We start from the raw sequence: 25,028 nt of genomic DNA, 5'->3' as shown, positions 1-25,028 counted from the left end.
ACCTCTGCCCCCTCCCCAAGGGAGTCTCAGCCTCCCAGTGCACAAAACATCCTCTCACCAAGGCTTTTGATCACTCTGCAATCCTTTTCATTCCCCTTCAGTCGTGATGAATCAATTGCAAGTCCCTGAAGGTGTTATTTTCTCTCACTTCTGGGACTTTGCAGCCCTCTGGCTGAAGCTCTCCCCTGCTCTGACTCACCCATTAATTCCCATTCCCCTTCAGGTTAAGAACTCAGCTTAGATACCTCTTCCTTTAAGGAGCTTTCCTTGATGTCCAGCCTGGGTAGGTATTGCTGCTCTGTGTTCCCAGAGACCCCACGTGCATTGGGCTGTGCAGTGTCTTGGGGGCATGAATGGAAGGTGAGTCAGGAGAGATGGGGGTCATTGCCTCCATAATCCACACCTGTAGCTGGAGAGGGAGTTGGAAGCAGTGGGAGCTGCGGGCTGGGGCTGGGGAGCGCCACTGTGGCGGCCACCTGGAAGGTTCCCTGAGTTCAGCCTCTCCTGGGTGGGGCCCAGGTGTGTGCTTTGTGATGCTGGCCCCAAGGGTGGCTCTGCTTACCCGGTAGATGGGAGCAGGAGGCAGGAGGCAGGAGCCTGTCCCCAGAGGATCTGAGCCACCAATTGGCAGGGCTCCATGCAGCACTGCCCAACCCCCAAGCACTTATCTGTGAAGAGGGGGTGGGGCAGGCAAGGAGGGGTGGGAAGTCTATGCCAGAACCTAGATCTAAGTCTTAGACTTAGCTCTGTGCAAACGCACGTCAGTAAGCTCGGTGTATGTGACTACAGGCAGTCTACACTAGCGTATGTGGCTGGGATGCCTGGGTGGCTCAGTGGTTTAAGCGTCTGCCTTCGGCTCAGGTCATGATCTCAGGGTACTGGAATCAAGCCCCGTGTAGGGGCTCCCTGTTTAGCGGGGAGACTGCTTCTCCCTCTCTCTCTGCCTCTCCGACCCCCTCCTTGTGCTCTCTCATGCACACGTGCTCTCTCTCTCTCTGAAATAAATAAATAAATAAATAAATAAATAAATAAATAAATAAATAAAATCTTCAAAAAATATGTGGCTGTGAGTCTGCTGGTATCTGACTCTATGCTTGTATGTGTATGTGTGTCTCTGGGCACAAGTATGCCATATGTGGGGGTCCCTGTGCATATGTGTGCCCACAGGTGTGAATCAAGGTGTCAGTACATGTGATCTGTGTGAATTCATGAATATGTGATGTATGCGGTTGTGTTCGCAAATAGTCTAATGATTATGCACTCTGGTTTCAGACTTTCACTCACTGACTCAGTGACTCAGCCACTTCCTAGCTCTGTGACCTTAGGAAGTGAAGTGAGACTCACTTCATTTTTCTGAGCTTTATTTTCCTCATCTGTAAAATGGGGATGAACATTATAATGCCCATATTGGTTGATTTTTACAAAGGGATTAGGTAAAGCTGTGAATGTAAAGTGCTTAGCACCACGCCTGGATTATAGGAAACACTTAATGAATACTGGCAATTACTATTTGTTTTATGTGTGTCCCTATGGGTATGTGGTTGTCTCCGGGTTTATGTGCGCATCTGTGCACAAACACGTATTAGCATCCATGATCGTCCACGGCTTACCTGTATATCCCAGCCCGTAGCCCAGGAGCCAAGGTAAGCAGAAAAAGTTAGTGATCCCCAGAAAAAGAAGGATGTGACATAAGAAAAGTCATGTGGGACCCCTGGCCATCTTGGTATCTCTGCCTGACCAGCACTACTAGCCCAAAGCACATTTCTTGCAGAACGTCCCGGGATATGCTGAAATTGCAGAAGAATAGACCTCAGTAGATAATGATTTTAAAGGAACAGAAGAATGTAAGAACAAACAGCCACACCATCAGGCCAGGAGATAACCTCGTCATATCAGGGACAATAAACCAGTGGTAAAGCGCCCAGTGCTGGTTCAAAAGTAAGGATTGACCTGGCGCACATTCTTGACTTATCTTTGCAGGATCTAAACCCTCAGAGCACTCAGGTGCCGGACCAACTAAAGCCAGAGAACTGACCCGGACTCTGTCACCTTCAGATGACTTTTGCCCCAGTTCCCTGCAGAATTCCCTGTTTGGGAAATATCCCTAGTGTTCTCCTTTACTTGTTGCAAGTAAAATGCTTCCTTTTCCTGTTCTTTGGTTTGGTTGTGTCTTTTGGCTCAACACCCACCAGGAGAACCCAGCTCCGGGTAACACCTATGCAAAGCGACAACTTAGTATTTCTTGACTGAATGACCCCATCTTGACCTTGGAAATGAGTGGAAGTCTCCTCAAGCCAAAAAATCCTGAGCGTGACAGCTAGAGAGCGGCATTCCTTGAGTTCCGCCTCTAACTCAGGGCTGTTGTCACTCTGTGTACCTTACAGCAGAGAACACAAACCTGGAGCCAGACAGATGTGGGCTCAAGCCCCTGCTCCCCCAGTGGCCCCCAGACAGGATTGCACTTGGCCATAGTTTCTCTGAGTCCCTTTCCTGGACCTGACCCCAACCCCAGTTCGGGGGTAGTTAGAGGCTGCAATCACAAGACTCAAACCGGGGTACCTGGGTGGCTCAGTGGGTTAAGCATCTGCCTTCAGTTCAGGTCATGATCTCAGGGTCCCGGGAGCAAGCCTTACGGGGAGTCTGCTTGTCCCTCTGCCTTCCCCCTGCTCGTGCTCTCTCTCTCTCTCAAATAAATAAATAAATAATCTTAAAAAAAAAAAAGACTCCTACCTAGTCCTACCTCAGGAAGCCCCACATCTCAAATAGGCCACCCCAGTGTGTGTGACACAGCCAGGGAGTTATGGGGGATCACTGGAGGCTCAGGGAGAGTAGAGTCCAGCCTGCCCAGGGACCAGGCCTACTTTGCTACTCACGAGACAGACTAGGGAGATGGATAACAAAATCGAGAGTAAGTACTTAGCAAATGGACAAAGTAGTTTTATGTCTGTTGAATCTAATAATTTTTTGAATAAGCCTTGTATTTGTACACCAATGTTCATAATAGCATTATTCACAATAGCCAAAGGGTGGAAACAATCCAAATGTCCATTGATGGGTGAATGGACACACAAAATGTGGTGTATACACACAATGGAATATTATACAGCCTTAAAAAGGAAAGAAATTCTGACACCTGCCATAGCATGGATGTACCTTGAGGACATTGTGCCGAGTAGAATAGGCCAGATGTAAGAGGAAAAATACTGTAGGCTTCCACTTATGTGAAGCACCTAGAATAGCTAGATTCGTAGAGACAGAAACAGAATGGTGGTTTCCAGGGACTGAGGGAGAGGGAATGGGGAGTTGTTGTTTCATGGGGACAGAGTTCAGTTTTGCAAGATGAGAAAAGTTCTAGAGATAGAAGGTGGTGATGGTTGTGTGACACGGTCGTACGTGTGAATGAACTCGAGCACCACTGTATACTCAAAAAGGGTTAAAGTGGTCAATTTTACATTATGTAGATTTTACCACAATAAGAAAAATGGAGTTTGAGTTTGCATTTTTTAAAAGTCAGATCTATTGGAGTTCATGTACAAACGGTGAAACCTACCCTTTCGACTGCATTGTTCTGTGAATTTTGACAAATAGGTATCATCCTGAAACTACCACCACAATCAAGATACAGGACATTTCCTTCATCCCCCAACTTTCCTTCATGCTTCTTTGTCATCAGTGCCCACCTCCCCAAAACCCAGCCCTGGCAGCCACTGATGAGTTTTCCATCACTACAGTTTGTTTTTTCCAGAATGTCATATAGATGGGATCGTACAGAATACGGTCTTTTGAGCTTGGTTTCTTTCACTTCGCATAATGCATCTGAAATTCATCCATGCTGTGGGTATCAGTGGTTTTTCTCTGTTAGTTGCAGACTAGTATTCCAGTGCGTAGACGTACCACAGTTGACTTATCCAGTCACCATTGAGGGGCATTGGAGTTGTTTCCAGTTTGGCGTGATTGTAAATAAAACACCATAAATACTCTCATACAGGTTTTGTGTGGACATCTGTTTTCATTTCTCTTGGGTGCATAGTGGGGAGTGGGGATTGCTGGGTCCCATGGTAAGTGCATATTTAACTTCACAAGAAACTATTATTTCCCAAGTTGGTTATTCCTCACTTTGTTTTCTAATTTTGTCTTTTGTGATGGCTCATATTTCTTGTATTTTACAAATGCATCTCTCCATGATGGGCTGAAGGGGAAAAACCCCAACTTGATCCTATCCCATGGTTAGTTTGAGGAGCTTTCCTCTGGGAGGGTTCAGGCAATGAAGTGCTTGGGGTAAAGGCTTCCTGGCAGAGAGGACAGCATGTGCAAAGGCCCAGGGGAAGAAGAGGGCTCAGCACACCCAGAGAACTGGGCGCATGGGGTTGGGGAGGGGGCGGATAGTGAGCCATGAGGCTGGGAATGGGGTCAGGGACCAGATGGCGTAAGATGAGGAGGCAGAGCTGGCACTTTATCTGGGGGGGGGAGGGGTATGAGAGCCATTGAAGGATCTTAAGCAAGAGAGGGAAACTATTTGATTTACATTTCAAAAAAGTTCCTCTGGCTGGGAGTAGCAGCTCCCTGGAGGCAGGGAGCTCCTGGGCAGGCATCCAGGCCAAGGATGAGGAGACTAGGACTAGGACTGGGGTGTTAGCAATGGTGGGGCTTAGGAGGTAAAATGGGTAGGATTTGGGGGTGGGCTAGATGTGGGTGGAGAGTAAGGCTTTGAGAGAAGTGAGGGGCCCTAGTTTCCCTGGCTTGGGCCAGATGCCCCTGTACAGGAGTCAGTGGTAGAAAGGGGGAGCCAACCGGGGGGGTTGGGAGTCAGGCGGGGGCCTGGAGACCGCCCTGCTCATTGGCTGTAGGGCCTGCCTCCAGGAGTGCCTCCCCCCTGCCCAAGCTGGACCCAATTCAGCTGTCACTCAGGCAGGCCAGGCCTTGAAAGGCCCCCAAAGAGCTGGTGATTTGTGCAGGCCGGGCTGGCCCATTGTCCCACTGGGATTCGGTCTTTGCCAAGAGTAACAAAGAGCTCAGCAAAGAGCTGGCTCTGGGCTTGGAGTGAGGGGTAGAGAAGGAGGGGGAGGGGGAGAGGAACGGGGAGGAGCTCGCTTCGGGCCTAGGCCGGGCCCAGGATGTTGCTTTCAGCCTTCTTCTCAGGCCTGTGTGGGTCTGTGGCTGTTTGGGCTTCTGTGCACAGGGCGGTTAAGTGTACATGTGAACACGTGTGCATTGCGGATCTTTGTGTGTGCGTGCCCTGCGTGTGGGCACAGATGTTAGACATACTCTGTCCCTCTGGATTTGCTCCCCACCCTGCTTCATGCCCCCCAAGAACCCTGACCCTGGGAGCACATCAGCCAGACATGGGTTCCGCCAATGGGAAGCTTGGCCAGCACATGAGAGGGCAGGGGGCTGGACAGCTTGGCTCCTTCCCCACTAGGCTGCGGCTCAGTCGTCGCTGTGGTCGGATGATCTGACCGCCGCAATTTCTTTTGGGCAAACCTCTGCAAAGCTACGGCTCTCACCAACTCTCACAGGGCCCTGTCCCCCGACTCTTCAGGCCCAGGGTTGGCAACCTGGCTCCCTGCTATTGCTAGCCCCCACGTGCATCACTATTACTTGGGTTTCCCTTTACCCTACCCTCGCCTTTGTGAATGGCCCCTTTATTACATTTTGCTCGTCTTGTTTGAGTGTGCCAGCTGCTTCTTGCTGGGATTCTGACTGAGACGGCAGGTGCATACGTGTGGGTATGTGTGCGCATGCGCGTACTGCGTCTCTTGGTAGAGCTGTACCTGGAAGGACCCGCGTGCACATTTCTATGTATTTGTGCACACATGGACCTGTGCTCTGTACATGTAGGCATCCTTATGTGTGCGCACGGTACCATTTACGAACGGGGACACAGGGCAGGTATGTCCATGGAGGTAGGCACACACGTGTAGTTTTTATCGTTTCTGCATGTCCATGGGTGTGTTTGGAGGTTTGGGGTGGCACTGACTGTGTCTATGAGTGTGTGCTGGCAGAGACACAACAGAGAGAAGGCCTGATAGCTGCAGGTGCAGGCTCCCGGCAGCCAATGATCCAGAGTGGCTCCTCCCAGGCTCCCCCTGGGGCCTCTTAAGAACCTTCGCCCTTCCAAAGAGACCTGCTCCTGGGAGTTCAGCTTGTTTTGTTTAACAAATATCACTGGAGGGCCCTCGCTGCCTCCATCATGACCCTCTGGTGTCAGGCTGGTGGGAGGGGGGAGGTGACCTCTTTTGGCTGCAGCCTTAGTACCTCAGGTCACATGTAGCCTCAGACAATGTTCAGACAGCAAGACCCAGGCTTACTGAAAGGGCGAATATCCTCATCCCATAAAGGCTTTGTGCAAGAAAAGCATGAAACCCAGAAGTTATAAAGCAAATGATAAACAGATCCCACTCTATAAAAATAAAAAATTTTTGTGCAATGAAAGGGATCAAAGAAATTTAAAAGACCAACAAGTGGACTGGAAATCAGTATCTAAAATTTGTATTGTAGACAAAGAGTAATGTCTATGACATATAAAGAGTTGCTGCAAACCAATAAGAAAAAAAACAATCTGGTAGTAAAATGGGCTAGATACATGGTCAAGTATTTCAGAAAGAAGTAGTACAAATGGCCAGTAAATGATGAAGAAAGCTTAAGCGCACTAAAAGCAATGAAAATTAAAACATGTGAGGAAACCACTTTTTGCCCAACAGATTTACCAAACTAAAAAGCAGATGCTATTCAATGATGCAGTGGGTGTGGGGAAATGACCACATTCACGTATCTATGAAACTATGAAGTGTGTGAATTCTACATCCCAGAAATTCCACTTGTAAAAATCCATCCTGCAAAATTACTAGCACATACATGCAAAAATATATTTGTAAGGTTATTCCCCAAAGCACTACAGTCATACAGAAATATTTAAAAACAACTTAAATGTCATCAGAAGAATTATGCTTGAATAAGTTGTGGTATATCTATACTCAGGAATACCGTAACACTGTTGAAAAAGTAGATCTGGCTAACTGAACATAAAAAAAAAATTCTGAAAAAAAATTGAATGAAAAAAAAGAGAGAGAGAGAGAAAGTAGATCTGTATTACTAATACAGAATCTATAATATATTCTCTAATATCAAAAGCAAAATTTAAAACAATATGTATTAGATAATCCCACTTGTGTTTTTGAACAATTCTGTGTATAAACTGGCTTAGTGGTTTGAAAATTATCAATGTGCTGTTTAAAAAATTTCTTTTTTTAAGATTTATTTATTTGAGAAAGAGAGTGAGCAAGAGCACAGGGTGGGTGGATGGGGGAGGGACAGAGGGAGAAGGAGAGGGAGAGAGAATCCCAAGCAGACTTGGCACTGAGCATGGAGCCAGACATGGGGCTCAAGTAGGAGCTCAGTCTCACGATCCTAAGATCGGGATCTGGGACGAAACCAACAGTCAGACGCTTAACCAACTGCACCACCCAGGCGCCCACTTTTTAAAAATTTTCTGATCTTGGCAATGGTTGGTCAGGGAACATCCATCTGCGTTGGGGGAATTAGGAATGTTCCAGAAGAAATAAAAAGAGAAAGACAAATTCAGCTTCAGACTTTCAAAAATAGGATTTCACAGCCACACAATAGTCAACTTCCTGTCATTCCTATTTATCCATTAAAGATATAGGCACATGGCTAGATCAGGGAGGAGTGATGTGACATTAGGGAAGGCTTGCCCCAGAGATGGAGGTGGGAGAGAAAGGCAGGGAAAGCAGAGAGACAGTGAGAGATGAGGGTCCCAGTTCCTATCTTTTGGGACCTGGTTTGGAGGAGGGGTGTCAGTTAGTTAAGGGTGTTTGTTAAAGGATGTTATCACTAATCACAAAGAGGGTAGCCTCTCCACTCCCCATTTTTTGCCTCAGGAAGAGATCACTTGAGGATGCCACTACAAAACTTGAGCTGCGGTAGTCAGCCTCCAAGAGGGCCGTTCTCCTTCTTGGGTAGTCCCTTTTGGGAGACAGTTCTCCTGGAGCTAGTTGTGGACTGAATTGCGTGCCTCCAAAATTTGTATATTAGAGCCCCAACTTCCAATATGACTATATTTGGAGATAGGGCTTTGGGGAGTTAATCTGGGTTAAAGGAGGTCATAAGGGTGGGGCCCTAATGCTGTAGGACCAATGGCCTTGTAAGAGATTTCCCTCTCTCCTCCTCTCTCTCTCTCTGCTGTGAGGACCCAGTGGAAAGTGGCCATCTTCAAGCCAATGGGAGAACTCTCACCAGGAACCAAATTGGCCAACACCTTGATCTTGGACTTTCCAGTCTCTGAAACTGTGAGAAATCAAGTTCTGTTATTTAAGCCAGCCAGTCTATGGTATTGTGTGATGGAGGCCACAGCTGACTAAGACAGAGCTCTCACATTTTGCCATGATTCGTGAGCAAGGCATTGACTGTCCTTTGTTCTGGGCTCCCTTGTCATGGGTGTTTGTGTGGCAAACCCCCTGGAAGACAGACATAGTGTCCCCCCTCCAGGGCGAAGAGTAGGCATGCTACTGCCCCTGATAAGAGATTTGGGTCCCCTAATCAGAGTGGCTCTCCTATAACACAACCCAGACCGTGTGCAGGTGATTTCTAACCCTCTTCATGCCGATCGGTGGCAACCGGGGCTCTGCTATTATAATTCTGGCTACTGCTATGGCTGTGAGTAACAAACATCCTCTGGTCTGTCTCATGTCTTCTGCCAACATCCAAGAAGCAGAGGCAGGCCAACTTCTTAGCATGCAGTTAGGGTAAAATCTCAGACCCTGCACAATTCTTGACAGTCCTTCCCTACACTGAATCAGAGCTGACCCTTTTGGCCAGTAGAATACTGTGGAAGTGATGTTATGGAAGTTCAAGACCAAGTCATAAAAGACAATATAGCTTCTGCCTGGTTCTCCTGGGGTCCTCACTCTTGGGTCCTAGTCCCCATGCTGTGAAGAAGCTCCAGATGCCTTGAGGAGAGGCCCGCATAAAGATGGACTGACAGGTCTCACCAGCTTGTCAGAATGTGAGTTAGCCAACTTGCAAGTGGACCCTCCTGTCCCGGTCCAACCTTCAGATGAGTGCAGCCCCTCAACATCTTACTGAAAACTCCGAATCACTAAGCAGGACTGCCCAGCCCTGCTTGCCCCTAGATTCCTGACTCAGAGAAACAGTAAGAGATATTAAATGATTACTGTCACCTTAAAGCATTGTATCTGGGGATGATTTATTGCACAGAATAGATAACTAATACAAAGGACACAGGCCTCAGCCCCTCAGTGCCTTGTGATCCAGCAAAGGGGAAACTCAAGGCTTTCCTGAGCTCCCAGGCAGTGTGGAATTTGGGCTAAAAGCCAGCAGACCTGCCACAGGGCCTCTGAGCCTCAGTTTCCCCATCTATAAAATGGGGGATACTAATAATAACCCCTTCCTAGGATTGTGGGAAACATTCAGCAAGATAATCCGCAGAAAGCACTCAGCGCAATGACTGATGTCAATGTTAACCTTTGTGTGTAACAAACTCTATTACGTGCATGTATTGCTTTTGTTTAATTATTTTGAGGGATTGAAAATTCGGAGAAGTCAAAAGAATAGCATAATAATCACTCAAAATCACACCAGCTAGATCAACAAGTAACTTTTAGGTCATGTCTGCTTCAATTCTTTTTAAAACTCTGCTATTAAATATATGCATGTGTTCTCCCTTTGAGAAGTGAACCCAAACATTGAAGGTGAAGCTGAGAGCCCCCTGGCTGGTCCCCAAGTCCCACGTCTGCCTCCTTTCCCCAGGCGGGACTCAGCAGGAGTGTGGTGTGCTTACTTTTGGTCCAGCTTTTCTCCCAGCGTTGGGTGGTGGGCGACCACATCTGTGGAAACCCCAAGAGTCCAGCATGCCACCGCAGGCAAGGATGCAGAGATGCCTGGGGAGCAAGGCAGCAGGAGGTAAGAGGAAGAGAACAGGAAGCATGGGCAAGAGAAACCCAAAGAAGGAGGCCCCACGAGCTGCCCACAGAGACAGGGAGTTAGAAGCTGGGCCAGGCTTGCAATGGGCTATACGGGCTGCTATGGCTTCCTGACATTGGGTTAGTCAATGTCACCTGCACAGTTCGCCCCACCTCCCAGTGTCACCAAGGCAGTCACAGAGTCACACAACGTGTCACCTTCAGAGTCATCACCTGCCACCTGCCACAGTCTCCGGCTCAGTCACACACAATCCCACAGAGTCACCTGCCTACAATAAACCACACACAGTGATTTGTTGTCCCATCCTCTATCAGCTGTGCCATGGGGTGTGACGTCATGCACGATGTCACATGACACGTGCAGACCCCTCCCCCCCACCAAGCCCTGCCCACAGGTCTCCCTGCACATTGTGTGCTTTCGGGGCCTCAGTTGTCTGGCTCAGCGGCCTGGGCCCTGGCCCTGCCTCTGCCAGCAGGACCACCATTCACCGCCCAACTCCAGGAGCTGGGGAGGCCGGGTCGCTGCGGAAGCAGAGCAAATCCAGAGAAAAGGCTTTGTTCTTTGTGGGCAGGTCATTAAGGGGAGCCGGAGCCCCTCTGCCAGCCCCTCCCCTCCAACAAAGGAACAAAACAGCAGCTATTTTTAGATTCGTGTCAAACTCTCCCTCAGACCCTGGGGTGGGGAGTCCCGTGAGAGAGGCGTTTGTGAGGGCTCTAATGAGCCGTGGCAGACTCTCCGGGCAGCTGGCCCCCATCTCCGCCAGGGGAGGAGCGAGCCCTGGATGGTCTTCAGACAAAGAGAAGGCCAAGACAATGAGAACAATGCCCAGGCTCCCGGACGCCCGCTTCCCTGGAGCAGCCCCCACTCTGGAAGGCAGTCCCATTGGACGCAGGGAATGGGCGTCCGGACACTTCCTCCCCTGCCGAACCCACTGGCACCTCCCAGGCCCTGTTTCCCAAAGAAGGCTACCTAGGATGAGAGGCTTGCCTGGGATGGGCTCTTCCTACTACACAAACCTCATGTGGTGGGAAGCTTTGGAATCATCTAGATCTAAGAATGAATCCCAGCTCTGCCCCCTACAGCTATGTGGCCTCCGGCCTCAGTTTCCTTACCTGTAAAATGGGCACGATTAATTCTCACCTCCCAGGATTACTGGGAAGAGTCCAGAGATAAGAACTGGGTTCAGAGTAGGTCCTCAATCAGCCCAGGAGCCCTGGACTGTGTAAGCTCTTCATAGAGGAAGGGTCTTGTCTTGTTCAGCACTAAGCCGGAGAGCCCAACACTCTGCCTGGCACACAGTAGGTGCTCACTAAACTTTGTTGAAAAGGTTACTAAGGGTCTTTACCAGTCTTCCGCCCTATAGGCTTGCCCCAACTTGAGTCACCTCTTTCCAAGCCCCTCTCCCAACGTCCTCTCAAAAAGAAATTTGCCCTCCTAGGATCAAGCCACTGGTCAGCGGGGGAGTCAGCCTCCGGGACCTGGAGCCCTGTGCTGCAATGACAAAGTCTGGCCACCAGGGGGCACAGTCTCTTAAGGTTTCAACAACAGCCCTCAGTCCTTCCTGCCACTCGGGGGGGCCTGCAGGGCTGGAGAAGTTACCACCCGCTAAGTGGGGTACCTGTCCTCTCCCTCAGGTGGAGATTGTGGGACCATTCTCCTAAAACACTGGAGAAACAGCATTACGACCAAGCCTGTCATCTCACAATGCTTAGAAACATTTCTTCCTTCGGGTCTGCCTCGCTCCTCCCATTTGCCAGGGTCCTGTCCTCATAGACTATGGTGACCCCTCCCCAATGCTTGTCCCACCAGACTTCAGCATTCCTTGGCCTATCACCCTCCCCTCCTCAGCCAGAGAAGCCCAGGCCATCAGAGCCAGAAGGTCTTCAAGTTGATCTGTTTCCCACCCCATTTTACAGATGGGAAAGCTGAGGTCCACAGAACAGAATCACTGTCGCAAGGGTACACAGTGAGGAGGTAGCTGGGTCAAGACCAAAAAATAGGTCTTTTTTTTCGACTTGTGCCACCTCACGCATGAATTCTTTTCCTATTGTTTCAGGAGAAGGAGACAAAGGAGAAGGAAGATGATCTCTGAGGGCTTCCTGTTCTGCTCTAGCTCTTGGCCTTACTCTATACCTGCATTATTCCATTGAATCCTCCACCAACCCCTTGAATAAAAAGTGCTTATTTGTATTTATGGATGAGGAAAGTGAGGCCTGATAAGGTTGCCTGGGTTTCACAGCTAAGCAACAGCAGCAGCCCGGGTGTTTGTCCCAGGACTGATTCCCAAAACCACATTCTTTCTGTTGCATTAGGTTGAACCATATAAAATTGCCATTCCCATAGGTCAAAGTTTTTCAAATATCTGGTATGCTTAAGCTTAATGTTATGCCAAGGAGATTCCCTTATCCTGAAGGAAGGAGCCATTAATTGGAACATCCTGGTGGTGGGGTGAGAGGAGGATCTCTTTGGGAGCAAAATCTCCCGAGGAGACGACTGTTGCTGAAGAGATTGGCCCCCCGCCCCCATCTCCAAAGCCCATGTCAAAATTATGGCCAGATGGCTCTAGAGGCCCAAGTTCAATGACCTCTGGCCACAGAGGGGTCATGCACCTTGGGTAAGATGAGATTTGGGGGAGGATCTTGAGGGGGGATATGGCTTCTCTGGCTACGTCAGGGAGAACCCTCCGAAGAGAGACAAACGGACATGGTATAAATCAAGAATGTCACAGAATGCCACAGAATATCATGGCTAGAATGCCATAGAGTGCTGTTGAATGTCAAGGAATGTCGTAAAATGCTCTGGTATGTCAATGTCACAGGCTATCGTGAATTCTTGTAAATGTCATAGATTGTTGTAAATGTCAAGAGATGTCATAGAATGCTGTAGATGGTTGTTAAGTCATCGAATGTCAAGGACCAACCTTCCATGTCATCACAGAATGCTGTAGATGGCTGTAAATGTCATGGAATGACTTAGAACGTCATTCTCAACCCTGGTTGGCTGCTATAGAAATGTTCGCATCACAGAATGTCATGGAGAGTTTGAGCCAGCTGGAAAGGACTTTGGGAATTGTCCGGGTTCAGCTGCTCATTTTGCAGATAGGAAAACTGAGGCCCAGAGAGGGAAAGGGCCTTGTCTAATAGAGCTCACCTAGACAGTCATTGGCAGTTGCAGAATCGACATCCAGGTCTCTGGACTCCCAGCCCCAGCAGCCTCCCTTGGCCGAGGCTCGTGGGGACTAATTAACCCTGTGATGGAAACAGTGGTGTCCAGTGGGTATTCAGCAAGACTTGATTCTGGCTGGCACTAGCCCTATGTCAGGATGGGGAATTAACTCCACAAGTGGGGCATTCTGGGCTGGAAAACGAAATAATGAGTTCTTTGCTAAACTTTGCTAAAATCAACAATGCCCTTGCTCTGCACAGAGAGAGGGTGGATGTGCTGGGGGAGCCCCCCAGAGACCTCTCCCTGACCCTATGCCACAACAGTGCCTTCAGGCTATCCCAGGGGCCACTCCTTGCAGAGCCAGGGACTCAGAGGTGTCCAGTCTGGTGGACAACTCTTGGTAGAGGCCCTGGGGCCTAGGAGGCTGGGTGTGGATCTGAGAGGCAGGGCAGCAAGAGGGGGACCTCAGAAGGAGAACATCTAATGTCACGCTGGGTCTTTACAGCCAGATGTGAGGCAGGAGAGATGTCACTCTAGTTCAGCTGATTGCAGCGCCTGGGATGGAAGTTAGCAGCAGGAATCCGGAGTCCTTCTGCTGTCTTGGCAGGTTTATGGAGATGGGAGCAAGATGGCAAGATGAAAGGGTCTTCAGTAGATGGTCTTCCCTTGGCTGTATATTCAACAGAAGACTCTACCCATAGTAAGATGCTCTCTGCTTCCCTCCTTGGGTCCCTAAGCCTCTCCCTTCCTCTCTCCCCCAACACACTTCTTCCCTCATGTAAAGATTCCCCAAACTAGCCCTCCCTCCTGTCTCCCAGTGCTGCGAACCATCCTACAGGTCCTCTGACCCGCACAGACGAACTGAGCCCTGGAGCTCCCTGCCCTGTAAGGGGAAGTGAAACAGGGAGAATTCCAGGGCTCTGCCCACATCCTCACTGATGCGCAATCCCCTTCTCCTGGCTATGGGCTAGAGACCTTACTGGGCGCAAAGCCCAGAGCCAACCCAGTGTCCCCAGCCCTGAGGGGAGAGTTGGCAGCGGTGCTGGGCCAGCTTGCCAGGGAAGATCCCTCCGGCAGGCCTCGGAGCTGGTCCAGGCTGACCACAGCCATCATCTCAGCTGGACAGGGGAAACTTTGCCCCTCTAGGCTGGGCTGGCAGTGACTCTGAACATTAGGCATCCACCCTCTTAGCAAAGCCTTCTTCTCTCTGAGAGTTTGCTCCCTGCAGCTGTAAAAATAACGAGGTCCCAGCAGAGCCTGGTGGCAGAGCTGAGTTCAGGAAAGGGCACAATGAAAAAATGTGCAGGAGGAAAAGGGGGTGGAGGGGCTCAGGCAGGGACAGGCCATGGTGACTGGGGGGTCTGGGGGGAGTTCAGGGCCATGGAGGACCACAGGCGGAGCAGTGGGGTTAGCCTCACTCTTGTCCATATTAATTTTCTAGTGGTGCACACACACGCACGTGTTGCTGGAGACTCTGTTTCCGTGTGTGGACACGTGTGCCCGGGTGTTGTGCTTGCCCCTGGGTAAGCACGCACCGTTGGTGTCCACAGGTAATCCTGCATGTTGGGAGTGTATAGATGTGTATGAATCTAGGTATGTTTCTATGTGGATGGGTGCGATTGTGTGTGCGTATATGTGTGTATCTTAATATGAACATGGTGGCCTCGGCATCAGCCGAAGGAAGCTTTAGTTTCAGACAAGGAGAGTAGTGTTTAAGAGCTGTTCGTAGACTCAGGAAGATCTGGATTCAAATCCTGCCTGGGACGCCTTGGGCAAGTGATTTAGCTTCTTTCAGTTTTTCTACCTGTAAAGTGGGGACGATACTATTCTCCACCTTCCCAGGGTTATCATGAAGTTCCAGTGAGACAGGGAATATAGAAGGGTTTTGTGAACTGTAAAAGGCGGGCCAGGCAGGGGAAAAGACAGGTGTGACAGCACTGCTGCAACACCTGAGGGTAAATGTGGTCATGATATGCAAATTGTGCCTGAGACCTGTGTCCGGAAGAAAAGAATGACAGAAGAAAGTACCAGGTCCGCTGTGCACATGTTGGGGCTAGTATTTATTGATGTGCTAATGTCAGGTACATTCCCCACCCCTGCTCCTGCTCTCCAACTGCCATTTGCCAACCTGGTTCCAAGTGATCCAAGTTTGAAGAATCAGAAGAATGGGTATAGGGGATGGGAGCAGAGAGAAGGAAAGGTGAGAGGTGAAGAGAATCTACATGATAAAGAACTGGGAGGAAGGGAGGAGAGAAAAAGGGATTTGGTGTGTGAAAGGTCAGGTGGAGAAGCTACCAGTGGGGGTGGGGAGGAGAGAAGGACAGGCAAGGAGTGCTGCTGTGAACTCTAGCCTGGATTCCTTCATTGTTCTTAAAATTCAGGTAAAGGCTGGAATTTTTTTTTAAGTTTATTAATTAAGTAATCTCTACACCAAATGTGGGACTTAAACTCACGACCCTGAGGTCAAGGGTCACATGCTCTTCTGCCTGAGCCAGCCAGGTGCCCTTGGAGTTCTTTTTAATTCCCTATTTGATGGCTGTATTTTGTGTCTTTGAATCTGATTCTGCACTGAGACTGGACCATTTGGGGCTACCACCTATAGTCCGATCGGCTGTGTCCAAGGAAGCTGGTCCTCCACTGGACAGGAGAGCAGTCTGGAGAAAAGAGCCATTGTGACCTGGGCAGATCCCTCCAAAAGCCACGTTCCAACGAGGGGCACTCCTGACCTTTTGTGCCAGGGCTTCCTCCCTCGGCAGGTGCTTCTCTGTCCTCTAGGGAGGCAGATGAAAAGGCTGAAGATCTCAGGGTCACTTGGGACTCCCACCCTCAAACTGGGGGTGGCTCATTTACGTAGGTCTCTGCCTCAAAGAGCTCATATTCTAGTCGAGGAGACCGAAGCCATAACTCCACGTTGCATTGTAAGAATAACAATAAAGGCATTGCAAGGCAAGGGTGGAGGGGAGAGTGTAGGCTAATCACCTCTAATTCACCTTAGCAGAGAAGGGGAGCCACACAGGTGGCGACATTCAGCTTGAGTCTTAAGGTCAGAGCTGGAGGAGAGTGCCAAGCGGACCAGTGGGAGAGCTGTGGTCCAGGAGGCAGGAAGTGCGTGCGCAGAGGACAGGGTGTGTGAGGAGCCTGGGAGGTAAGGGAAAAGGCCAGGGAATGAAGTGTGGGACGTGAGAGGGAGAATCCAGGGCAGGAGAGGCAGAGGAGATGGCGGGGGGGGGGGGGGGGGACAGAACATGAGAGGCCATATCAGGGAGGCCTTGAATTCTGGGGTAAAGACAGAGGATTTATCCTGTAGCAACGAGGAGACTTGGAGCCATGTGGAATATTTTAGCCAGGGAATAATGGGATCAAGATGGCATTTTTTCCCCCAAAGAACTGATTTTTTTTTTAAAGAAAAATTACTCAGCCTGCTGGGTGGTGGGTGGGATTGGGGAGGAAAGATTGGAAGCAGGAAGTGTTGAAGGCAATGAGATAGTGGCTACCCTCCATTAAACTTTAAGTGCATTACTTCACCCTACCTTCTGCACAACCCGAGGGAAGGTCCGCATCTCCATTTTACAGATGGAAAAACTAGGACTCGGGAGACATGTGAATTTCCTCAGGTCACACAGCCTGCAAGCTCCTGGATAAGATTCCAGCTTAGCTGGAAGATTCTAGGTAAGAATCTGGGAGATGCCAACCACGTCTGGATCCAGGCTGCCTGGGTTCGAACCCCATCCTCACCGCAGCATGTGACCGCTGCCTTAATGTGGCAACTGACGTGAGAGGTCTGGGCCTCAGTGTCCTCATCTGCAAAGTGGGGTTAAGAATAGCATCCACCTCATGGGGGTGTGAGAACGAAGTGTTTGGCAAGGCGCCCGCAGGCCACGCACTCTCACTGTGTCAGTGTAGGGGCAGAACACGTGCCAGCCATCGTGGAGTCATAGCAGTGAACCATGGGCTGAGCAGAGGAAGCGGCTCAGGGGTGGAGAGACATGGGGAACTTGGGAGATTTAGGTGGTGGAATGGGTGGTACCTGGGAGGGGGTGGATGGGGAAGGAAGAGTCAAAGATGTGTCCTTACTCTGTCCTGGTGGGGGCAGAGCCTGGGAGGGTGGCAATTCTGCCCACTCATTTGGGGAACCTGGAGGCTGAGCAGGTTTGGGGAGGATAATGAGTCTGAGGCTCCTGTGAGAGCCCCTCGGCCCCAACTCCAGCCTCCAAGCCCCAGGGGCCTCTGCAGCCTGGGAGGAGACCCAGGGGCTTCCTCCCGGCCTTGACCCTCACTCAGATAAAGGCTTACTCTGAGCTGAGTCTCCAGGGAGAGCTCCGCATGCCTGACAGAATCTAGGGAGCTAGCCGGCTCTCACCAAGGCCGGCCAGAGGCTATTGCCCCCACTGGATCCAGAGTCCTTGGTCCAGCCTCAGAGACTCTCCTGGTCACGGCTGGACTCCTGGACGAAATCCATACTGAGTGTGCCTATAACCCCTGCCAGGAAAATACTTTGCTGGTGTTCGCAGGTATGGGATGGAGGTGGCACATGGCTTCCATGCTCTAGACATGCCACCCTCCCAACGCCCTGAAGCTCCTGTCAGTGTAGACTTGAAGAGCAGAGAAGCCAGTGCCAGAGGGGGAGGCCCTGAGTGAGTGTTCCATGAACATGGGCCACTATGAAGTACTGGGGGTGAGGATGTGCCCGTCAGAACCACACAGCTGAGACGAGGGCAGGAGGGCAGGGCTGGTTGGGACTTGGGGACAGGTGGTATGGGGTTGGCATGGTGACTGTATGTGCTTTATTCTTTTTTCTCCCCCAAAGTAAAATTGCCTTTAAAGAATTAAAAGTACTAGTTATTGAAATGATTCATTGGAAACAAAAAGATTCACTGTGTAAGATTCAGACAATACAGAAAGGTAAAAGGAAACAAAGTTCAGAAAAAGCCCACCTTTTTATTATAAAATAAAACACAGAGACAGAAGCCACAGCAAGACAAATGTATAGCTTAATGAATTATAATAAGCATCATTGTGACCACCACCTGGCTCAAGGCAGAGCTTGGCCAGCCTCCCTAATGCCTCCCTGCACGCCACCGGGCCACAACTGCTGCCTTACACCCCAAAATAACCACTATCCTTATTTTTATGTCAATCACTCCTTTGCATTTCTCCGTGGTTTTGTCACTCCAGTGGAAATACTTAGACATTATAGTTCAGTTGGCTATTTTTTAAAAATTTCATATGTCATTTAAGAGCTTTTAATCAGGACACCTGGATGGCTCAGTCAGTTAAGTGTCTCACTTTTTATTTCAGCTCAGGTCATGATCTCAGGGTCTTGAGTTTGAGCCCTGACATCACGCTACACGCTCAGCAGGGAGTCTGCTTGAGATTCTCTTTCCAATTCTTTCTGCCCCTTCCCCCACAACACCCCCCACCCAAGTATGCTCTCTCTAAAATAAATAAATAAATCTTTGAAAAAAATAAATGCTTTTCATCTACAGATTCCCCTCCTCCCTGTTCTTTTCCTTAAAATCTGTCTTTTGAGGAATGCTGGGTATTTGGCCTGTAGAGTTTCCCACAGTCTGGATTTTGTCCAGTGCAGTTCAATTTGTCCTTTGTGTTCTGCAATTCATGCAAATTGGCTTTGCTTTTAATGGTTGTATTATAATTTGTAACCGATGCCTTCTGATTGCCCAACTTGTTTTTTTCAAATTGCTATAACAAACACCGCTAAGATGAACATCCTCGCATCTACCCCTTTGCCTGCTTGTGGATACTTTGTTCTGATGGGGCATGGCTGGAAACAGTGGTCTCACCTTGGGGTCAGCCTGTGCAGCCCTTGAGTGCTGTATCAGCAGCCTCAGTCCACCTGTAGGCAGGGCTGCAACCTGTCAAACCTGGAGCCTGGAGCTCCATGTCCTCATACCCCGTGTCCTACTCCCCATCTGAGTTTGATCCACTCTGTGCCACCTGGAGACCCTTTCCATGTGGTCAAGCTGTTAGCCTTTCCCCACCAGCCCATATTGCTCAAGTCCCAGCAGCTTTTGGAATGGGCCTACCCAAAATACAACATGTGTATTTTTCTTAGTATGTGGTTGAGGTATTTACATATTGAAAAAATGCAACATAGCCATGCTATTTGTGGCTCACACCATATCCGCTCGACCCACCTCTAAGTTCACCTGCAGCTATGCTGGCCACTTAGGGATTTTCCAAAGCAGCTGGGAGGTCTAGGGGAGTTAACAGTCCTGTGGTCAGCTTCTGCCAATAGAGGGAGGGGAGCCAGGGGACAAATATCTTTGTCTACTGTCCTTTAGAGAGACAAGTTTCAGGTGTATTCCATACATTTCCTTAGAGATTTCCCAGCAGACTGCCTGCCGCTTGCCCAGTCCAATACACACCCTTCCCTGGCATTTCCTCCCCCCGTCTCTTTCCCCCTTCTCCCTTGCTCCAGTTTTGTGGTATTACCTCACCATGAAACTCATCTCCAAGTCCTCGACTTGGGCTCTATTTTGGAGGGGACACAAACTAAGACATTAGAATCATATTTTGTGAAGTCACAGTCTGGTGACTGGGCTAACAAGAATTCTCCAGAAGTGGTCAGCTTGAGAAACCCCACCAAAAGAGCCAATGCTCACTGGACCTCTAGAGTGAAGATGACCTCCTGTGCTTGGGAAACAGACTACAAATTAGGTGTCCAACTTCTTCCAACCTGAACAGATTTGAACCTTCTGGAAAGAAGAAAACATAACACTATGTTTAATTTGCATGCTCCCTCTGGGTCGCCTGGTTGGTGCAGTCGTTAAGCCTCTGCCTTCGGCTCAGGGCGTGATCCCAGCATTCTGGGATCGAGTCCCACATCGGGCTCCTCTGCTAGGAGCCTGCTCCTTCCTCTCCCACTCCCCCTGCTTGTGTTCCCTCTCTCGCTGGCTGTCTCTGTCAAATAAATAAATAAATAAAATCTTTAAAAAAAAATAATTTGCCTGCTCCCAGGTGATGGCACATAGAATGGCCATGCAGAGACCCGAACTAGCAGAAAGAGACCAGGGCAAAGTGCCTGTGAATCCACCAGGAATAAGTCACCAGTGAAGAGTTACCTTACATGAGTGAGGCTCAGTGAAGTTTGTCTTTTTTGTGATTTTTCTATTACTTTCTTCATTTCAGTTTTGAACAAGGGTTTTATTTTTTAAGTTCTTTGACAAAAAAAAAGTTATCTTCAAGCCTAAAAGAACTCATTTGATCAATAAAACTCTCTAAAAAATCAATGGAAAAATGGACCAAAGACCTGAAAAACAAATCACAGTACAATAAAAACAAATGGTAAACAGGAAATGAAAACCTGTTCTTCCTTTCTAGTAAACAAAAAATGCAAATTAAAATGACAAAGTACTACCTTTTGCCTCTCAAGCTGGCAAAGATTTTAAGATGTTTGAAATGCCTAGGGACACCTGGGTAGCTCAGTTTGTTGAGCAACTGACTCTCAATTTTGACTCAGGTCATGATCTCAGGGTCATGGGATAGAGCCCCACATCAGGCCTCATGCTCAGCGTGGAGTCTGCCTGAGAATTTCTCTCTCCCTCTCCCTCTGTCCCTACCCACACTCATGCTCTCTCTCAAATAAATAAATAAATAACATCTTCTTAAAAAATAATAAATTAAAAAAAATGCCTAGGCAGTGTGACAGACTACTATTTAGTCCCTCAAACACATCCTTTCTTTCTGCCATTGTAGCAGAGTTTTAAGTGGGCACATGGACACACAGCTATGGACTACATTTCCCAGGCTCCTTTGCAGCCAGGTATGGCCATGTCTCTAAGTTCTTGCCAATGGAAGTGCTAGAAAGGATGTGTTTAATTTTAGTTTCATTTGTTGTACTAGTCAGGGTACCAGGGTCACAGTGGAGAAGAGATAGCACCCTCAAATTGGGTAAATTAAGGAGAGCTAAATATAAGGACAATTACAAAGGTACCGACCAAGTGCAATAAAGAGTTTGGCTGGCCTTTGTCCCTGCTTCCTGGGAGGTGACCACCAAATCCTTGGAATTTTCTGGGTAATAGGAGTGTCTTTGTTATTCATGATAGGCCTCTCAGACCACACTTGATGGTTTATGCTAATTAGGTGACTTGTGGTAGACCCCAAGAAAGTTTATGCTAATGAGATGACTCGGGATGGAGACTGACCATTCCAGAAAGTCAAGCCATATGATCAGAGGGTTGGGGCTTTGGGCCACATGACAAAGAATTATCCATTAGCTGGCAAGGATCTTTTCAATTGAATTTAATGGAGGTCCATATAATTCTTTGTCACTCATTCTTTCCAGTGCCTGAATTTGGTTGTGATTTCCTGTCTCTGAGATCTGCTTCATCTTCACTCTGTCTCAGGTGTGCTTCAGGTTGAAAACATTAAATTCTAACTTCCCACCGCCACACCTTCACTCATGGTTTGCAAGATGCTCTAATGTTCACCACATCTTCTCTGATTCTGACTCCCACAATTACCTGGGTTCTTGCTTTGTTAGATCATACCTCATAACAAATTCTAACACTTCCCTTTCAGATTTAGTTACTTCCAAACTGTTCTTTTCTCATCCTTAGCATAGCCTGGGTCCTGTTTATTTACAAGGTGCATCTCTGGCAGCTAAGGGAAATTTGGTTCATGTGAACAATGGTGGCAGGGTGGGAAGTGGCAAGATCCAGGGACCTACAGGGAAATGCAGACTAATTTTCAGCACCAAGGAGAGCTCTGAGGAAGCTGTACTCCAGGAGGATGTGCCGACAAAAACCTTTTACCCTGAGAAGTTCTTGAATACCCCTAAGGTCATAGCCACAGGGAAGAATTGTATATCCCTGGGGTGTCAGAAGGTTTCATTTTTTTTTATGTTAAGCATATAATGAACTGGTTGTGGCTGTCCAAAGTACCCTATTGGAGAGAACTGTGAAAACTTGTATAGGTTCAGCAGGAAATTGTTCCGAGATTGATTAATGATGTCTGCCACAGGTAGAAAATCAGTAAGCATAAGATGTTTGCTATTTGCCAATTCCAGCCAGTCTAGCCTTTAGGATACATACAGAAATTTTATATATGTTTTTCTATATCTGTCTTTTCCTTTTAGGTTTACTCTTTGTTGTTTTGGGGGGAGCGTTATTTGTTTTTTTAATGAAGGCTTTCCTGCCATGAGATTATGAAAATATTCTTTTACTTTTTCTTCTAAAACTTCTAATTATTTTCAAAATCCTATGTGTTTCATTGGTCCATACATATCTTTCCTCATCAATACCATAATGTTTTAATAACTATAACTTTGTATTTGGATAGCTTATAGTTAAAATCTCCATTGTTCTCTTTATAGTTTCTTGGCTATCCTTGTACATGTTTCCTCCTCCAAGAAACTTTAGAATCAGCTGGAAAAATTCCATTAGCATTTTTTTTTAGGAGCATCTGGAGGGCTCAGTTGGTTAAGTGTCTGCCTTTGGCTCAGGTCATCAGGCCAGAGTCCTGGGATTAAGCCCCACATTGGGCTCCTTGCTCAGTGGGGAGCCTGCTGCTCCCTCTCTCTCTCTGCCTGCTGCTCCCCCTGCTTGTGCTCTCTCTCACTCTGTCAAATAAATAAAATATTTTTTTAAAAAAAGAATTTTTTAAAAGAGGGAGAGGTGGGGGAGGGGCAGAGGGAGAGGGAAAAAGAGAATCTTAAGCAGGCTCCATGCCCAGCGTGGAGGCAAATGGGGGGCTCAATCTCACAACCCTGAGATAATGACCTGAGATAAAATCCAGAATCAGACGCTAAACTGACTGAGCCATCAAGGCACCCCAAAATTCCGTTAGAATTTTAATTGGGATTGCATTGAATTTATAAACTGATTTGGGGAAAATGCATTTTTTGTGTGTGTGATATAATGTCTTCCCCTTTTGGAATGCTGTGTATCTTTCTTTAAGTCTTCCTTTATTTACATCAATAAAATTGTGTACTTTTCTTCATAGATGCAAACACATTTCTTGTTAAATTTATTCCTGGGCGCTTTTACTTTTTGATACTATCATGAGTAGGATTTTCCCTCTGAAATTTTGTAATTGGTTGGTACCAATGGCTCAGAAAGCTATTGATTTTTGTATGTTGTTCTTATAACTGCCTCTTTACTAAATTCTCTTATTAGTTTATAATAGTTTTTCATAGTATTCCTCTTGGATTTTCTACTTTTATTATCTTCAAAGAGGTTTAGTTTTTTTTTTTTTTTTTAAGATTTATTTCTTTATTTGGGAGGGGCAGAGGGAGAGGGAGAGAATCTTAAGCTGACTCTGTACTGAGTACAGAACCTGACGTGGGATTTGATCTCATGACCCTGAGATCATGACCTGAGCTGAAACCAAGAGTCAGGTGCTTAACTTACTGCACCACCCAGGCACATCGAAAGAGAGATAGTTTTAATTTCTCCTGAATATTTGAAAGATATTTTCACTAGGTAGATAATTCCAACTTGATAGTTATTTTTCTTTCAAAACTTGAATGATGACTGGCTTATGTAGTTTTGAGGAGAAGTCTGCTATATTCCCATATTTGTTCTTTTGTAATGTAATGTGTCGTGTTTCTCTGGCTGCCTATAAGATTTAAGGTTTTTCTATTCATCTTTAATTTTCATCAATTTGAATATTATGTAACTTTCACTTTAAAAAAATGTAAAATGTTATCCTCCTTGGTGTGTTCTGAGCTTCTTGGATCTGTGGTTTGGTGTGTTTTATTAATTTTGGGAAATTCTCAGTTGTTATCATTTCAAATATTTCTTCTGACCTGGTTTCCTCTCTCTTTTACTTCTGGAATTCCAGTTATATATGTATTAGACCATTTGATAGTGTCCCTCAGTTTCAGGTCTTAAGTTAGTCCTTTTGCCACTTTCTGAAAGATGTAAGAATATTATAGCAGTTTAACACCATTTACCACTTTATGATCTTTTTGGTATTGTTGTCATATATTTTACTTTTACATAGTTTATAAACTCACAACATATTTCCCTTATGGTTGTTACAAGCAGTTTTTAGCCCTATGCTTATCTATTTTCTTCATTCTTCATTGTTTTCCTGCAGTTCCATGGACCCATCTGGGCTCATTTTTCTGATCTGAGAAAGCTTTCCTTAGACTGAAGATTTTTCTTTAGTGGTTCTTATAGTGCAAATGTTCTGGCAATGAATTTTTCAACTTTTATTTGTTTTAAATGTCAGTTCTAAAGGCTATTCTTGTTGTGTATAGCATTCTATATTGGCAGGTTTTTTTTCCCTTCTATGCTTTAAAGATTTTTTTCCATTGTCCTCTGGCTTCTGTGGTTTCCATTGAAAAGTCAGCTGTCTTACTATAATTCTTTGATGGAAATGTGGTAATGTGTCTCTTCCCCTTCTGTGTCTCTTTCCTTTTTAAGATGATCGCTATGCCCTTAGACATGGTTTTCCTTGTTTTAATCTCCTTGTAGTGTGCTGAACTTCCTGTATTCAGGGGTTACTGCCTTTCCATTTTTGAAAAGTTCTCAGGCATCATTTCTCCGAATATCTTTTCTGCCTCATTTCCTCTTTTCTCTCCTTCTTGAACTATAATTACACAATTATAATAGAGAAAAGGGAGAGAGACTCCCTGTTTCTATTGTATCTCAGATGTCTTTGTCTCTTTTCTGTGTGTTGCATTCTTTCCCTCTCTCCATGCTTCTATTTGAATATTTTCTTCTGACCTATTTTCTGCTTCACTAATTAACTCTTTGAATGTGTCTAAACTTCTACTAAGCCCATTTAATGAGTTTTAAATTTCAGTTTTCATATTTTTATTTTATTTATTTATTTATTTATTTATTTATTTATTTATTTATTTTATCTCTCAAAATAAAGAGAGAGAGTGTGTGTGAGCAAGGGGAGGAGCAGAGGGAGAGGGACAAGCTGACTCT

This window comes from Ursus americanus, chromosome 18 (genome assembly GCF_024610735.1).
Source record: "Ursus americanus isolate L20-20 chromosome 18, mUrsAme1.1.p, whole genome shotgun sequence".
Lineage (NCBI taxonomy): Eukaryota > Metazoa > Chordata > Mammalia > Carnivora > Ursidae > Ursus > Ursus americanus.
The sequence above is the reverse complement of the archived record's forward strand: the minus strand, read 5'-3'. Positions refer to the sequence as shown.